The following is a 13987-nucleotide window of genomic DNA, read 5'->3' on the forward strand; positions in this document are numbered from 1 at the left end:
GGATTTTTAAATTCTATTCTGAATTTCACAGGGAGCAAATGCACGTAGAAGCTAATACAGGAGAAGAGAAATATGCTCCCTTTTTTAGGTCCAGGTCTGTACTTGTGCTGCTATGCGCTTCTTGTGATATTATATTTGAATATGCGCCTATTGGACTTATATCATGGGGCACGCCACCTGGCATATGATAAGGCAATTGCCAGTAATCCAGCCTAGAAGTAACAAATGTATGGTATTAGTTTTTTTTTACTGTGTCTTGTGGACTCAGGATTAATTGTGGTCGGATTTTACTTGCTAGTATGTGTACTGTTAAATGAATAATATTAAGGCGGGTCCTAGAAGTTTGCTTTCATTGTAGGGAGTGTGACAACCAGGGACCCCATATCCTGATCCAAACGCATAACTCCAAGGATCCTGACTGGAGGCCCCAAGGTGAATACCATCTACTAGAGTAACTATTCTTTGATAATGAGTTTCGGAGGTGTTTGGGCCAATGTACAAGAAACTTCAGTTTTGTCTGGGGCGTTTTTATACATTCAAAAATTGCTTTAGGACATCCACGGATTTTTTATTGTTCTTAAGGCATGCTTGTAATTTTGCTAATGTTATTTTAAATTACATGAATTAAAATTATGGGAATGACAATTCTCAGTTGGTATCTACATGTATTAGCGGCAATTCATGAATAAAAGTTATCTAGACAGGCTTTTCAAATACAAGCAGGTCTAAGACTGCACTCCGTATTAAAAATTCAGATCCAACAGTTCCACCATGGAGCAAAAACACTTGGCGACAGCTTGGCATAGGAAAATTCCTTTTAAAGGAGGCAGAAACCCTCAGGACAGACCATGGCTTCCCTAGGTAGATTGGTCTTCTGCCTCGGAAGACAAGGAAGGACAGCGGCAGGATGGGTAAAGGACTAAGTACAGGAGACAAGGGGTGGCAGCAGGGTCGAGGCAGACGGACCACCCACCCTAGAGCCGGAAGGGTTCTGTCTAGGTTTCTGCTCTTAAAAGGCAGTTTTTCTTGCTCCCGTCTCGCCAAAAGTGCTTGCTCATGTTGGTACTGTTGGGGTCTCTGGTAAATCTAATAATGTTTATAAGGAGTTCTGGCTCTAGAACGCATCGCTCTATTGAAAAGGTGTCCGAGATAACTTCTGTTATGAATTGCTGTATACAATAAAAATGTGAACTGAAAAAGTTTTTATCTTGAAACATTAGCAAACAACTACAACTCAATAGGAAGTAAATGGTAAAATGGCGTGTATCTGCTATATAGCGCCCTTTCTAGTCTTTCTCACAACATGGCACACTCACCCCATTCACCACATTCATACCACTGGATGGCAGTGGCTTGCCCATGCACTGAGTCAACTACTCAACAGAATCGGGAAACGTAATCATTCACTACACACTCATACCAACCGATGCACAGATCGGGAGCATTTTGGGGTTCAGTGTCTTGCTGCAAGGATACTTCAACATTGCAGGCGAGAGGAGCAAGAGGAACCTTAGCGATTCGGTGAGACGACCGCATCTACTTCTGAGCCACAAAGCGCCCAAGTGATCTGATGGTGATGATGAACATGAAGAGATGATGACGCAAACGACAACAGCCCAACGATAGGGGACGATGAAGCAATGATAATTAGTAATAATAGTAACTCGTAATAATAATAATAATATCAGTAATATTAGCAGTGGGGAGTCAAGCAGGACCATCGGCAGGAGGTCCACCAGGATCCATGAGAACCTGCGAGACGAGAAAGCACAAGTTAGTAACTTCACTTGTTCCCCGGAGAATATAACTGGGTATCATCTGCATAACAGTGAAAGTAATGGAGTGATTCCGAATGATGTTTCCTAAGGGAAGCATATTTAAGGTGAATAGAATTGGTCCAAGCACAGAACCTTGTGGAACTAACTTTGACTAACTTTAGTCTGCATGGAGGATTCATGATTAACATGTACAAACTGAGATTGATCTAACAAATAGGACTTAAACCAACTTAGTGCGGTTCCTTTAATGCCAATTAGATGTTCAAGTCTCTGTAATAGAACATTATGGTCAATGGTGCCAAATGCAGCACTAAGCTCTAACAATACACGTACAGAGACAAGTCCATTGTCTGATGCAATTAAAAGGTCATTAGTAACTTTCACCAGTGTTATCTTTGTGCTAAATCTTGACTTAAAATCCTCAATTTTTCTCAAGAATTTTAGAGAGAAAGGGGAGGTTAGAAATGGATCTATAGTTGGCTAAAACCCCTGGGTCAAGAGTGAGCAAATCAGGATGCATTTAATTAACAGTCAATCAGGATGCATATAGATTAGCCAATCAGAAAGCATTCTGAATCTCCCAACAGTCAATCGGGGCTTGTAGAACAATCAGCCAATCAGAAAGCATATAACATCCCAGCCAATAATAATGAATTTAAGAAATAGCCAATCAGGATGCATATAAAAATCACACACTGAGAACATAAATCAGGATGCATTTCAATCAGGACAAATATAAATTAGCAAATGAGAAAACATAAAACAACCAATCAATCAGAAAGCATGTAACAATGAGCCAATCAGGATGCATTTATTAAACAGATGCATTGAACAAACAGACAATCAGAAGGCATTTAAATCAGCAGATCAGGATGCATTTAACAAACAGCCAATCAGGATGCATATAAATTAGCCATTCGGAAAACATGTACAAAAATCCAATCAGAATTCATCTAACAAACAGCCAATCAGGAAGAACTTAAGGAACAACCAATCAGGATAAATATAAATCAGCCAGTGAGAAAGCAATTAACAATGAGCCAATTGGGATGCATGTAGCAGTCAGTCAATAGGACAGCATATAAAACCAATCAGGCAGTATGTAACAATCAACCCATCGGGATGTATATGACAATCAGCAATCAGGATGCATTTGACAAACAATCAGCCGAATATCATATGTTTTGGACACTGCATGAAGGAGTTAAATTTCACTTCCTATGTCCACCAGTCAGGAGTAAGCTTCTCCTGGTTAGGATTCCTTCAGTGTTCATCATTCAGGAGGTTGAGTAATTGGCCAATGACTAAAATCCTTTTATAAGGTTCAAATATTAAGTTAAAAACCACCAAGTGTATAGTAAAAATCTGGCTTAAAACTGGATAAAAAAGTCAATTTATGACTTTTTTTCTGGCAGACTACATGGCTGGCACATGCACAAATGGGATAAGATGCCACTGACATTTCTCTAATTCACACCGCACAATGCCTTACCCTCACACCAAGACCTCAAGTCTTGTAAATCGTCAAATGACTGACATCCATGTCGTGTAGGAACCAGTCATAGTTCAATTTTGTTGCAACAACATTGCATAAAAATACTCCTGTTCCTACCACGCTTCAACAGTTGTGAATAGTGACAGGTTCTCAATCCCTGTTATAATTTCAGTACCACAAAGAAATACCATGTTACTCGTGTCCAGCTTCGCACCAACCTGTCACTACAGCAGCAACCTAGACAGTGGCGTGCACAGACTTTTTGAAGGGCAGGGCGGAAAGAAAAAAAGGGCCCATATAGCGCGTCCTCACCACTGTAGAGGGCACTTTAGACACATTTTATATGTTATACAAATGGCACATTATATAGCCTTAAAACAGACTAACTGGACAGACTACTCAAAGGTAGTCTTGCGAGAGAACTGTGTGGATTTCAACATAGGACTGTGAAGAACACACAGCGACATGGATGTATGAAGGAAATAAACCCTAGGGGTCTGGGGGTCTCCCCAGAACATTTTCAATTAAGTAAGCCATTTCCTGTATTCTAGTGCATTTTAACACCATATTAGCACCAGATAATCCAAACTGGTTCTGTGAGATATAGTTCTGGCTCAATATAGATCAACAAAGGGCCCAACATAAAAGTCATTGCAACAGTAATGTGTCATAGTATTTCTTGGTCCTAATAGTCTTCTGGAGTTTAATGTATTTTCTTCACCCAAGAGGGCTCTGTGATAAAATCACACAGGGAACAATACACATTTAAACTATTTATTTGACAACTCAAAAGAAACAAACTATGATGAAGCATGAGAATAAGTGCTGCTCCATTGCTGCAGGTGGCAGGGATGAATCAAGTCTCAAGTCTTTAAACACAAGTGTAAGTCAAGTCTCAAGTGTTCGAGGTATAAACCAAGTCGGGGAGTCAACTTAAACCTGGCGGAAAACCCTGATAGTGCAATGAATAAACCAACTTTTAACTTTACTTGCTAGCTTTGAAAAGCTATTCCCACAAGACGTAGTGAGGTAGCTCCTCCTTAAACATGCAATAGGCATCTCTACCTAATAATAGAACTTAGAACAGGGCAGTTGAGTGTTTTTTCCACCCAGAGGAGGGCACTTTAGCACGCGTTTTCCCTCCCAATAGACACTTTAGCGTGTTTGGCTCCCAAGAGGACACTTTTAGCACGCTTTTTTCAACAATTGGGCCACGAGGGTTGCCGCCCGCCGTTCACGCAACTGGCTCTGATTTAGAAAGAGGGTCTTTGACTTTACCAGAAATATGTTGCCATATCATTTAGCTAGGATCTTGTTATTTCGGGTGTAGTATCGTACATATTGCTCAAATCCTGGCAACACAGTCTCTGGCTTACAGTGGTTAAAATTGCCTAAAAAGAAAATAGGTGCTCAGTGTGTGCGCTGCAGCTGTTTGTGTGCGCACTCTGCTATGCGAGCAGCAGCTTTACCTGCGTTGCCGCTGGGGGGGGACATAAACAGCAGCTATGATGATATTGCCAAACTATCTTGGCAGGTAGTGGTGTCTCAGTGATATACAGAGCAATTCTATGTCTGGGTTACATACAATGTCTCTCACGGTAAACTGTTTGCACCGTTGGTCACTCGCGTAGACGCACAAGCCCTCTCCGGTCCTCTTGCCAGACGTGTCCGATGAGCGGTCAGCTCGCACAAGCGAGTAACCATCCAGGATGAGCAGAGAGTCCGGGACTCGTTGTTGAAGCCAGGTCTCGGTAAATACCATGAGATTTGATTCCCGATATTCAAAGCAGCTCCATTTGTTGACGTGGAGTTCATCCATCTCGGGCATCAGCAACCACACGTTGCTCAGAATTACGTAATCCATATTCCCACTGTGAAGTTGTTGCAGAACAAAGAACTAAAAGTCCACTAATGATCAGTTTTTCAGGCCCGAGGCCATTGTTCCAGCTACCAACAGTTACTGTTAACGCAACACAATACAGTCACAAGCACAAATCCCTTTAAAGAGCGTACTGCCGTCAAACATGACCACTTAAAACACAAAAACAACAAAACATTAGCAACAGTTGCACGAGCTGAAGGGAATCACTACTGGCTGTGTCTCTCTGTATGAAACTTTGACTCATCTAACTCTGTGGATTAAGGATTTATTTTGACCAAACCAGAGTTGATGATTGTTGCAAAGAATGCAGAAATATTTATTTTGTTTCTATCCAATGTGTTTCATGATCTGCCAAATAAAAATACCGTAGCATCCATTTGTTTTGGTCTGAGATGTCTAGTGCGACGTATTGATGAGTTTCATATAACCTTAAAAGTATAGTAAAATCTGACACTTTAGTAAATTAACTAATCTTGCATCACAAAGCACATTAACATGAGCGGCTGTAGCTCAGCTGGTCAGTTGGTCAGTCATTGATCACAAGGTCTGTGGTTTGAAACTTGAGCTCCTCCTGTCCACATGTCAAAGTGTCCTTGAGCAACACAATGAACAGAGCAAAGTGCTGTGTACTGAGCTCTCCTTCATTGGCAGAATGAAGCTGGAGGTCTTCCCAGGAGCTGACTGTGTAATGAGCTGCTGTCTGAGTAAATCAGCTGCTAAATACACAAAGACTGTGGCTGCAATTTCAATGAAAACCCACAGTGCAAATCTTGTGTTTAGTGTTACTGTTGGCAAATGGTGCAGAAAGGAAACATGTTGTTGAGAAGACTGTCTCTTAAAGCATCATTCTGTAACTTAAAATATCAGCTTCACTACCTTTTTGATGCTACACTGAGTTGTAATAGGGTGAAAGGTGCCTCAGTCATTCCCACTCTATGCCCCATTCGCCTGTTCTTGCACTATGTACTTTTTGGTTTCGGGTCGCAACAAGTGTGTAATGCATTACTGCTGTAGTCACAGACCACCAACTATGGTTGTGTTGGAAATGACATAGTAAAGTACTGCCTACTACATACCCAATCAGTATGTACTGCATACTGCCTACTACATGAATTACGTATGCCAACTGATCACACTGGAGTATACTGAAACACACGTCTCTATATCACATGTAGCTGTATCGCTCACAACAGGTTGTGACACAGTGCTGTGGAGACTACCGAGCTACCGCTTTACAAATGTAAATCATTTCCTCTTACACTCACTGTAATATTTTCCAGTATTATTTCCAGGTAAATTCATGCAAAAAGAGGGAGAGAGGGGCACTAAAGGCTATTGTTTGTGGCTCACGTAAATTAATATCATACATAGGCCAGGCAGTAGCAGCTACTGTCTGTATATTTTACTGAGAAGCAGAAGAGGAAGCTGCTGAGCTGAGGAGTGAGAGTGAGAAAAGCCAGGAGAAAGAGCAGGATGTTGCTATCTTAGTGTTTTTCTCTGACTATGTAAGTTGTCTTATAAAGTTTAGCTAAACTGCCTTACTAAACATAATAAATATATTATGTTATTATTACATTTCTCACATACACAAAATTCACATACTATACAGTATACACACAACATACTCAATTTGACATCATACTTAGTATCACTAGCACATTATTATGTGATTTCAAACACATCATATGTCACTGATTTTGGTGAAACTGGATCATATTTTATGAAGAAAATGTTTTCTGGTCGTCTCTCTGGTGCCCTGATGACAACTACACTTCAACTCTCAGTGATCTCTTGATGGACAGTAAAGTAACTGCTGTGAAATAAAGCCACTATTAGCTAGTTAGCTTAGCTGTACTGCCGGAACCTGGGTGATACAGGGAGTGTTGGTGTTTATACTGGCACTGGGAATTTGGCCTGCGGAAGAGTAGTGCTGGTTGTGCTTTGTTGTGCCAGAACATAGTTCACTCAAGTTTGTTCTGCTTGGAATTTTTGTCAAAGCCTCCATCACCCAAACATGTGTTTAATAATTAGAAGGATTATAGATCACTGTAACTGATGACATGCTATAAAAACACAAATTGACTTTTTGTAGACATTTGTAGTAATTCGAATATTTCAGTAAGCAGATTTTATTGTAAGTTTTAAGAAAGTTTGATATAATATAGTTTAATGTGCACAGGTTCTTTACATGAGAGGCAGGTATACCATGTTTATAGACGGTATCACATTAGTTGTCTGATAGATGAAAACACAACGACTAAAATGTTGGTGAAATTGGTGACCTTTATCTTATAGTTGCAAAGACAACTGAAAAGGAAACTTAATACTATGCAAAAATTGTTTTTGCTTCCGCCCTCTCCTGACCGCCGACTCGCAGACAGCGCGCTCTCCCTCTCTTGGTTTTGTGTGTTCTTCGACTCGTCACCACTCGCACTTCCACACCTCTCTGGCACGGCTGACCCTCAAGGACAGATAGTATCGTATTTGGTGCTACTGCACCAGACACGTTCACTATAATATAAACTTTCTCTTCTTCTTCCCTCTCTGTTTACCACATATTATGTTTTGTAATTGTCACATTATGTTGGATGATGGTGTTTGTTTTTATTGCTTGTTTAAGAGTATTATATCACTATTTAAAACAGGAATTATTCCTAGATTGTTATTGAATAAGGCATAGTTTGCCATACAAAAAAGTCAAGGAATGGCTTCAGGTTACATTCCTTTATATTAGTGTTGTATTTGTTTTTAATCAAATCTGGACTTACTGAGCCTTCTGCAGTTCCTCACAGCTGAAATCATTCTCCTGCGGTCCCTGGTGCTGATGTGTTGATACTTCTTCGTCCAACATCCAGAAACCTCCTCTGACATCTTCAGCATGTAGGCCCAGAGCTGTAGCAGTGGATCACAGAGAGTTCTTCTCTGATATGCCTCTGACTTCAAGGAACTCTTGAGATCTCCTTATGGACTGAAGTGGTCGATCATCCTCCGTCAGACATGGAAGATGTTTGAATGCTCTGTCAGAGAGATCATTACCGTTCTTGTCTTCAGGTGTGATGGCTCTCTGGAGCAATTCTGTACTGTTGTCTGCTTACCAGCAGCCTCCTAGAAGCCTCTGGTTGACTCCATGAGACAGAGCATGAAGAAGCGAACAACAGTCAAAGATGGCCATTTTTACTTCTTGAGGGATTCTTCATGGCAAACTATACAAGAATCTCCTTTCGAGATGATCACAATAGTTTTCCCCAGAAGTCCTCCAGTACTTTAGGTGTTCCTGTTGGTGTTGTAAACAGGTGGAAATGTAGACGCAAGCCAGAAACTCTGAATGCTGCAGTAGAACAAAGCAGTAGACTGTTTTATCTTGGAAGATCACACTCTCTCTTTTAAGATCTTCTGTACAAGACTCCTGAGTACACGAGGCCTCTGGAATCAAGACACAATGCATTCCAGGTCTCTTGCGTAGAACTGATGTCTTTCTCAGCTGTTCAAACGCCAGCTCCCAGCTCAGAAGAACCTTCATCTGTCAGCCCTCCATAGCTCCTTGACTCTTCTCATGTCCCGCATCTATACTTCTGCTTCTTCTCTTTGTCTGAACCAGCAGAAGTCGTGTAGTACAGTCAGTCAGAGGTCTTGGCAGCTCTCCTCTCTGGTTCTGTAAGTCAATCATGTGTCCATAACTGTGCAGCGATTCCAGCAGAATGACTGGGATTAGACACATGATGTGAGAGGTCCTCGAGGTCTTGATTTGGAGATTATTCTAGTTGGACAATCTTCATTCACTGACTCTCCTCCTTGAATTACTCCTCCTCTGGCGTCAGTGAGCCTGTACTTCTGTACCCTGTCGACACATTCAGAGGATCTGATTGCTGCTGCAGGTCTGGAGATTATCAGAGAGAGCCGCAGGGAAGCAGATTCCCCTTGTATGAGGTTTGTCAACAGCACGGTCGATGAAGACTTCGATCTTGTGAACGTACAGACACAACCTCATTGTGTGGAGAATTCAGTGAAAGTGCCTGCTTTCATGCCAATGTCCGTCAAAGATGACAAAAGTTACAGTCAGCGAGCTCTCTCTGTGACCTTCTGTAATTTGGATGGAAACAGGAGCAGCCTGAGAAGACTGTACTGCTCATCTTTGATCAGGTTCAGCTCCCTGAACGAAAGCAGAACCACCAGACTGACATCTTGGTTTTCCAAGCCCTCTGCCCAGTCCAGAGTGAACTTCTGCACTGAGAAGGTTTTTCCAACGCCAGCGACGCCGTTCGTCAGAACCACTCTAATTAACTTTGTTTGGCCTGGTAAGACCTTAAAGATGTCATGGCACTTGATTGGAGTGTCATGCACAGTCTCCATTTTGGATATTGTCTCAAGTTGCCACACTTCGTGTTGGATATTAACTCCTTCACACGGTCCTTCTGTGATGTAAAGCTCAGTGTAGATCCTATTCAGGCGAGTTTGAGGTCGGGTTTCAGCAGTTCCTTCAATTGCAAATTCACATCTTTTTCTGAGACAAATCTTATGTCTGTCTAAGACCTCTTGCAGACTGTCAGTAACTGAAAGAATGTAAGCAGAAAAATAAAAAATAATGTTAAATAAATATACTGACTCTCCTAAAAAAGAATCAAAAGTTCAGTCTTTGAGTAACCTTGAGTGTAAAGTCGATGTCACAATGTCTTCTCCAAGTTGTGTTTATTCCTGACAGCATTTTATGCATAAAAAATGGTGACTAGCTGCAACACAATTCTTTTTTTTTTTTTTTTTGAAGACACAACACAAGAAGTTTTGTTTTAGAAACAGAATACACTTACTTGGTTCAGTGCTGTTGTGTCTGGGTGTCTGCAGTTCAAGACTTTTTCTGGTTCTTTTTCCACACTGAGGACATGATAAATCTATTGATTTACATTCTTCCCAGTATGTGTCACTGCATTGCCTGCAGAGGCGGTGTCCACAGCTGGTAGCCGCTAGATCCGACAGGACACCATGGCACAAATCACAGCATGACAGCTGGTCCTTGATAACATCACTAGTCCTTTTCCTCTCTCTGTAAAGATAGTTATTTTATAGTTATTAACAAAAATATTTTGCCGGTGCTAGGTAGAATAATAAACACTTAAATATAAATGCAAGTGCTCAGTAAAAGCAGCACATGGTATAACCTGAGTGGATTTAGTTCTTAATATATCCACTTACTAGTATTGGATTATCACAGCAATTAAAATACAAATAAGATGCAGCGGAGCAGTTGAAGTAATCTTTAAATTCAGTTATGCCTGTGAAGGGTTTCCCTTAATCCTTTTGATCTAGTCTGACGCTGACAGGAGAAACTGAAGGCGCAATTATACACTTTGTCTTGTATGTCTCAGACATAATGGATTAGTGATACAATAATTAGTTCTGTCAAAATTGGTAGTGCATTAATGTTTTGCTTAAAATTATATTGTTAATGCCTAATCTTTGACAATGATGCTTACCCTCCACAGTGCATGTCACTTTGATCTTCAATTTGTGTGTGTGTGTGTGTGTGTTTTCCTGTATGTCAAGCTAAAAAAACTTGATTTGAGTACCCTGACTGAAATTCTGTACAGAAAATGATGAGCCATAATCATTAGCTGTCATTTGTCTGTCCTACGGTGCCCATGGATTAAATGCTCGAGCCTGAAGTCGTCATAAGCACACAGCTGCATAATGAGGAGTTGGATCTGGAAACGCCAAGATTTTTATATGTGAATACGAGTCTATATTCTATTGTAATGTGATGTGATGTGACAGTGGCCGGAAACATGCAGTACATGAAGCATTGCTTTATTCCACAAGGTTAAGAGAATAAGAAGAACTCTAACTTTGTGTCAAGCAGTCCAGGTTCATTACTGAAGGTAAGAGGAGTCTCTTTGGACTGGTCACTCTTCAGAGAGAGACAACTGGATGCAGCAAACTCTGCTCTGTCCTCGTCATCCTTTCCAGAAACACTCATCTTTGGTCTAACAGAAAAGTCAGAAGCACACAATGAGGACAACTTATGAAGCTAAAATCTGCATTTGGGACAAATATTTGAGAAATGATGTGTGTCTGAATGCATGAACATGTGGATGCATGTACATATGTGGTCACAGCTGTTGTGAATTGGCACTTTCAATAAAAATAACACTGAGTTTGGCTCATTTAGTTACTCAATATTATTGCTTATGTCAAAAATTGGTTTGCAGGTGGGTGGGGCATGAAAAGTTTTTTTTCCAAAGCGGGACATTACAGGAAATGTTTGCGAGTAGTTGAAAGGAAACATACAGTACATGAAGAGTTGCTTGATTTATTCAAAAAGATTAAGAGAGATTATTAAGAGAGTAAGAAGAAAACTCTTACTTTGTGTCAAGTAATCCAGGTTCATTACTGAAGGCAAGAGGAATCTCTTTGGACTGATCACTCTTCAGAGAGAGACAGCTGGATACCAGAGACTCTGCTCTGCCCTCATCGCCCTTCACAGAAACAACCATCTCTGGTCTAACAGGAAAGTCAGAAGCACACAAATGAGTAATGTTTGCACTATAGTGTCAATGTGGAAAGAAAACATGCAACATGCAAGTTCATGAAGGCAGGAAGAATCTCTTTAGACTGTCCACTTTTCAGGGAAACTGGAAACACTCCTCTTTGGTCTAACAGGAAAGTCTCAATAGTTTCAGTTCTGTAAACAGGGAAGTTCCTACAATACAAATAACAACAGTGGCAACAGCAATAACATCCTAATATTACAATCATTATTGTTATTTAGAAACATATTACATTACTGGGGTTTTTATAGTCTTAAAGAGGCAACAGGCTAGGACAGTTACGAAGTTTGAATATGTTTTCAACAAGACAACAAGGCTTTAAAATATCACTTTTTAAATGTAGAAATGATGCTTATACTTCATATGCTTCTCCAAATGGCTTTTAGTTGCCAGTGTTCCCCCGCTCACATTTACAGTTATCCTATTATTAACCTCTATTCAAGTATAGGCTATATATATATATATCCTATAAACAGCATGGGCCTCGTCCATCCTTATATACCTTCAACCAACAGTTGTACCTACCTGTCATTGTCCATTCATACACGTTTGCCTCCACACATGGTGAACTTTCATCACAAGAAACGTTAGGTTTGTCTCATTTCCTTACAGTCTGTGGCTCAGAGACACGAGGCTACAGTGGAAAAAGAAAGCGATGTTGCAATCGTCACAATGAGTTTTCGGTTTTCTTTTAGATGACAGATAAACATACAGTCTGCTGTCAGCCTCCGTATTGTGATCTTAATGAATCAAGCGTGTCCTGTCACCTTTACATACCATTCAAAGAAGAAGGCTCCACTAACAGGGCTTTTCTATTACCGGTTTAAACGCGCCGAGTTGTGCCGAGACTCACCCGAGATGAACCACGGATCATCCGACCCGCCTCCACTTGAGTTGCGATGACATCCCGCCGTCACTTAACTATTTGCAGTCTGACAGAAAGTTTAGCTGTGTTTTGCAGCAGGTGAAAAGGACAAATGAAGCCACTTTGTTACAATAGACACAAATGTCACAGAGAGAAGTCCAGGCCATGTCGTTTTCTGACGCCTATAGACTGGACTATTGGCAGGTGATGAACTCTTCAAATGTCTGCTTGTTTATTTCTATTGTGAGAATAAAAGGGCAGGCTCTACATTTAGGGAAGGATGCGAAAATGAGGTCGATAATGTGGCAGTGCATCACAAAGTCACACCGGTTTTATCTTTAGGTTTGACCTTATAGGATGAAGCACCGAGATCTAATTTACCTTTACAACTGACCAGTGATGGAGGGATTATTTGGGTTGAGAGGGGTTGAAACAGTGTCTACACTTTGAAAATGAGTCAGTTGCGTCCTCATGTAATTACCTCTGTTTGACACCAGAGGGCGGCATACACTCATGTGTCCCAAGCTGCTGTATGTCCTGTTGCTGTGGACCAGGAGCTGACACACTGCTCATTTCAAGATAATTGATCATTTTATGATACAATATAAATATCCACTACCAAAACCAAATTTTATGAGCATTTAACATTTAGAATGTTTTTGTCATAACATAAAATACTTTACATGAGAATACAGCAAACATTTGCTCAGTGGCTCTCTGGCAGAACTTGTTCTACTGGGGAAATTAATTTTCATTCATTATATTATCACAAATGTCAATTAATTACTAAATATTAAAACAAAACAACTGCTAACAATGCAAAGTTATGTATATATTTCACTGCAGATTGATATTCTTTAAAAATAAAAACTACAAATATGGAGACTTCGTTTTCTGCCCAATTGATTGATAAAAACAAAGGATGAGCCTTTGTTATTCAACCAGGAAGGTTTATCTCACAGGATGTATGCAGAACACACTGCCCTGATGCACTGTGGGCACACACACACACACTCTTCCACATCCTGTGGCACTGTGGCAGACAAGCAGTATCCACCACACACACTTGCACTGTGCGCCGGCAGGACCAAGGCCAACCGCCTGCTAGTATTTTTATAATCTTCATCCTCCCTGACCTGTTGCTCCCCTCCTGGCGCCAGTGGTCTCAGCCCTCCCCCTGTGATGCCTCAACCTTACACACACACATACACACACACTTGCAAACACACATGCTCCTGTACACTCAGCAGCCCCTCCACGGATAATTGAGACCAGCTGTTGCAAGGTGCCTCTTCCCTCGACCCTGCACCCCTCCTTCCCCCTGTTGCTGCTGCTGCACTTGCCTTTCTGGCGGAAAGCTATTCCAAAGACACCCCCCCACCCCCCCACCCCCTTCCTTTCTCCCTTCTGACTCACACCCACTCACAT

General features: G+C 41.0%; 1 protein-coding gene across 1 annotated transcript in view; it reads left to right on the top strand.

The window, feature by feature from the left end:
* The window catches only part of LOC118324745 (deoxynucleoside triphosphate triphosphohydrolase SAMHD1-like), a 23984-nt gene that overhangs the window by 4381 nt on the left and 5616 nt on the right, over positions 1 to 13987 (top strand).

The sequence above is a fragment of the Morone saxatilis genome, unplaced genomic scaffold (genome assembly GCF_004916995.1).
Source record: "Morone saxatilis isolate NCDOM2014 unplaced genomic scaffold, NCSU_SB_2.0 Contig15, whole genome shotgun sequence".
Classification (NCBI taxonomy): Eukaryota; Metazoa; Chordata; class Actinopteri; family Moronidae; genus Morone; species Morone saxatilis.